Source organism: Sinocyclocheilus anshuiensis, unplaced genomic scaffold (assembly GCF_001515605.1).
Source record: "Sinocyclocheilus anshuiensis isolate Anshui unplaced genomic scaffold, SAMN03320099.WGS_v1.1 scaffold697, whole genome shotgun sequence".
NCBI lineage: Eukaryota > Metazoa > Chordata > Actinopteri > Cypriniformes > Cyprinidae > Sinocyclocheilus > Sinocyclocheilus anshuiensis.
The window spans coordinates 997,275-1,002,274 of NW_015538036.1; positions in this window are offsets into that span (position 1 = coordinate 997,275).

Below are 5,000 nucleotides of genomic sequence, written 5' to 3' on the forward strand. Positions count from 1 at the left end.
TAGATCCTCCAGCACCCCCATGCAGCCGAGAGTAGACAGAATCAAGTTAGAAAATGAAGTTTATTTTAACAAAGTTTGAGAGGAACATGTTCAGATAATCCAACCAATCCACATCAGAAAAAGCCTATCTCACCTCCATTCAGGGACAGTTTTCCTGCATCCCAATCCAACACCTCTCTCTCTGCCAGCCAGGGAAGTCCAGAGGAGTACGGGTTTGTTCCAAATCTCAAGCTCGAAGCCCTCCTTGAGGACAGCAAGCCAAATAATGCTTATTCTTTACCCCTTTCGATTACATGTGAACTTGTGAAGCCCCTGTTAGTGTAATGCTTTAGTACTTAATTAGTCTTTTTGTTCTTATTTTCATTCTTTTTCCTGGATTCCATAAAAGACAGAAATCATGGGCACAAAAAGAGCATCTATACTGTCAAAAGAGTCTGTGCATATTCAGTCAAAATGTTTAGATCTTTGCTCCTGTTTTGTGCTAATGTTTGAAGTATAGCAGTGAATGAGTGTGAGTTTGGTTGGAAGTCCACTGGTCCTGCACTGACACGCTATTGAGCTGCCAGTCTCTCTTTGTACAGGCTTCCTGTGAGCAGTCTTTGGAGCGCTTGGCAGCCAGCTGAGAAGCCGTTTACAGTGCATTGATCTCTGGAGGGACCCTTGTCCCAGCACGGCCGATTTCATGGGAACTGAACTTGATGTAGTCTCCTTTAAACTGGCATTGTTGTTGTTGAAAATGCAATGCTTAGTATAATGTATTTCAGGTAATAAAATGTTATAGTTTTAGTTTTAGATAAATGTAATAACCATACTATATGCAGAAAACACTTTTCAACAAAACACTTTGAAACTTTCCTCTTGCCTTTTTTTGATCTGTTACCTCTTAGGATGTTTTATGCTTTTCGTGTAGCCTGATCTAGTGTACATCGTCTGTTATTACTGTTTCAGATCTATTTCTTGCAAAATATGTTCATGATTATACAGAATCATTCTGTGCATAGGATTAAACAAAATGATGAAAGATGCTTAAAGGTTAAAATACCCTCATTGACCCACAGGAGAAGAAAAGTTTAGTCTTCATACTTTACTGACGTCAGTTCAACATTGCTCTTAGGAATCAGGCGTTAGGAATTACCCACTCATTCTCTTCCACACACCCACACACACACAGCCGTGAACGCAAACTGAACCCACATCTTCCTCCGGCTGGCTCTTTAAACATTACATCATCTATCTTTATGGTTTAATTAATTCATGTTGTAGAGCTCTGCTAGTGAAGGGCCCCCACTTCCTGTCTAAAACTCTGTGTTTGAGGGTAGATGTGCACTAGAGCACAGATCCCAGCTTAAACCGCTGGATCCCCCTAAAACATCCTCTTTGGAGGCATGTGTGAGGGTTTGTGGCACATGATCTGAAACAAACGGGTGCCAAAATGTCCGAATTCCTTCATGATCTCAGCAGCTTCCTGCCTCACGTTGCTTTCCCTGTTGACAGATTTGAACGTTATGCTGTTGTGTTTGACATGACACCACGTCTGGTATTTCCTTTTGAGTGACACGAGAGATTGTTTAAGATGCCGTGCTGTTAAGAGAATGATAAAGTGCTATTTATTTGAGAGGAATACATTTAGCACTGGAATAATGTTATTTAAAACAGAGTAAACACAAAATGGAGGATGAAGCCCTCGTGTGGTTTCTAAATGTTCTGACTGAGCCTGATAAAGCCTATTGTCATACAATTTTTTTTATACAAAGTTTTCTATATGTTGGCCTTTCTAGAATTTTTCAAACTGAGGTCCAGGGGCCCCTAGTAGGCTGGAAGTGGTGAAAGGGTATAAAAATTAGTGGAAAAAAAAAAGATTTTACAAATATCTTTTCTAGGAATGTCAAAGTTTGCATGTTTACTTCAAGATATTAATTAAATGTTTATTGCATTCACACATTTACTACATAATCTGATAATATATCCATTTCATTCTACTTTCTAAAGAATGTCTGAAGTCAGATCATAAGATGAACTGCAATTGTTTTATCTTATTGACAGCGTTTTTCCGGTTCAAACATTTAAGAATACTCTAAAGGTGCGGTCACATTTATCATTGCTCTGTGAAATCCAGTCATTGCATTGGGAATCCACGCATTTTGGGAGTGTCACTTGAGTGCAAAAAGTTCCCCACACAGATTTCACTAGTCTCACTCACAAAGAAGTTACTTTCATACCAAGCAGCTTTCTGCTGGTCAGCGCAACAAATTTGTGTGACCAACGTGAATATGAGCAAAATCTGTGTGGGAAATTTCTTCCTAAAGTCCTGATTCCAGTCATTGCTATTGAAAACGCCTGGATTTTGCCCACAAAATTTTGCAGAGAACATGTAAATGCAAGCTCACATTAATATGGATACAAAAAAGGATTGCAGTCAACAAAGCAAATATGATCAGGTTTAATAATTGCTTTGGGATACTGACAGTTATTCAGCTGAGGAAAAATATGGTCTATTACAAATAGTCAGTCAACAGTCTATTTTTGTCCCTGGCCAATAGATCATCCTTTATGGTGGCCTTGGCATCGAAAAGTTTGAAAACCTTGCTCTACTATAACGCCTCATAGTTTCATTAAAAGTGATGCATTGCACAAAGAAATAACATTCAAGACCATTCCTGTCTGTTACAGCGTTGGCATATTTGTCCGCCTTTACATCTTGAGCACATGCAATGCACACACACAGTCATGCTTCAATGTGTTTAGACCTGAAAGAGATGTCAAAGTTTAACACACCAAAGATATGTGCCTTTAGTCCAGGCTTATAGCTTGACCTCTGCCCTCTTTCAGTCATTACTCTTTTTCATCATATGTTTTCTGTTAGCCTTGCTTCTCTCCATCCTTTTCAAGCATCCAGCATTTCATCAACCTTTCCTAGACGTTTGATACTGTGTTTTCATCTCTGAATGCATTATCTTAAGTAAATGCTAGCATTATCAGCACTGACTTCCTGGGAATTCATTACCTTTCGGAATGCCTACATGTTGAAGACACACAGCATATTTGCCATATCATATGGAGCGGTACTATGTCAGGATTCACAAAAATTTTCTGTGGATAATTTCAACCCTACTCTTTTCATACCAATTTCTAAAATTGAAACACTGTCACAGTTTAAGTTATGGATTTCTTTAGCTCAATAAGCATTAAGTAATATGCAGGCAAAGAGTCGTAATTGGGGGAGGAAAACGTTTACTTCAAGGGTTTGGATTTCAGTGTTGTAAGCAGTTTGTGTTTGCTTTCTCATGGCATAATGACATTAAAAGGTCAAACAATGCTTGCTATGTTTTCCAGTATTATCACATTCTTGTGAGGAGACTTCAGGGAACATCCTCCACTGGGTTCCAGTCTGTTTACATAGCCATTATTTAGTGCTGCGCTCATTACACCAGAAGATGAAGATCCCATGCTTTAGTTGTCATAGTCTGAACTACCACATGTGGCACGCTTGTGCGTGTTAAAGGGGTCATATGATGCTGCTAAAAAGAACAGTATTTGGTGTATTTGGTGTAATGAAATGTGTTTATGCGGTTTAAGGTTAAAAAAACACATTATTTTCCACATACTGTACATTATTGTTTTTCCTCTATGCCCCGCCTTTCTGAAACGCGTCGATTTTGCATCTTTACGACATGGCAGCGGAAACAACAAAACTACAGTGAGAATAAAAGTTACGCCTTCTTTCTTTGCGTGAACATTTGGGCGGCATTATGCAAATCTTCCCACATAGTGACGTAGATATGTGGGGGCGTGTTAGAATGAGCCGTTTTAGGTAGGTGTGGCTGACTCTTAACTTTTATAAAGAATATCTCTTTGGATTTGAGACTTTAGTCTTTGCAACTTTACAGATCTTCTTTATGCACCAAGAGCTTGTAACACTCCAAAGAAAAAGGATAAATTGAAATCGCATCATATGACCCCTTTAATTACATTTTCCATTAATGTACATCACACCAACTGAGGCCCATGTAGGATGCTTTTTTCCCCTTCTTCTTCTTTCTCAGGAGTTGGATGTTATGTAAATTGTTCACAGCAGGTAGGGTGTCTGTGTGGATGATTAAGGCCAGATAACATATTTTAAAGAAGTATGTGAGCACGGATGCCAACTGCCAACAACAGCCCTGCAAACAAGCCTGCACTGGCCCTTTACGGGCCCACTTAGGGCTAGCCTTAGGGCCCCTGTACAGGCTGCCCTCACTTAGCCCCCAGGAAGCCCTTATTATGCCCGCACAGGGCCCACACTATTAATCTATAACAATACATCTGTTTCACTTTAAATACTTTCCAGCTTAAGTCTTTGGAAAAAAACAGTTATTATACATCTGAAATGGATGCAATCACCACATAACTAATATCTGTATTGTCAAAAATGTACAGTAGTCAAAGTGATTTCAAATCAATTTATTAAATACAAAACAGAAAACATTCAGTTCAGGTTAATACAGCTACATATAGCCAAAAATGTAAATACACAAAAGTCAAACACCAGACTCTTCCTAACCAGGAACAGTCAAAAATAGTCCAGACTATGGTCCCACGTCGAAAACAACTTTAAATCCATATTCAAACTGGACCATGATGTGGTAACCTCGCCAATAAAGAGTCCTTCTAAAATGCATAAAAATACACGGTCTTAAACGCTTAGCATCAATCCAAACATAGGCCATACATACATGTAACATCTCTGCAATAAACATCAGCAATGTACACTTAAAAACATTTTTTAAAAACAACAACTCCTTACTTTAGACTGGGCTTGAAATGACACATTTCCCAACCAGGACACAGCACAATGTGCTCAGCAGGTGAGCCATGCTGGCTACTGCTGCTTGTTATTGCTAACTCCCTCTTCTTCTTCTTCTTCTTCTTCTTTATGGCGGTTGGCAAACAAATGATTGCTAACTCCCTCTACCCACATGGCTTTACTTAAGTTACTTAAGGACACCCTAGCACCCCTAGTG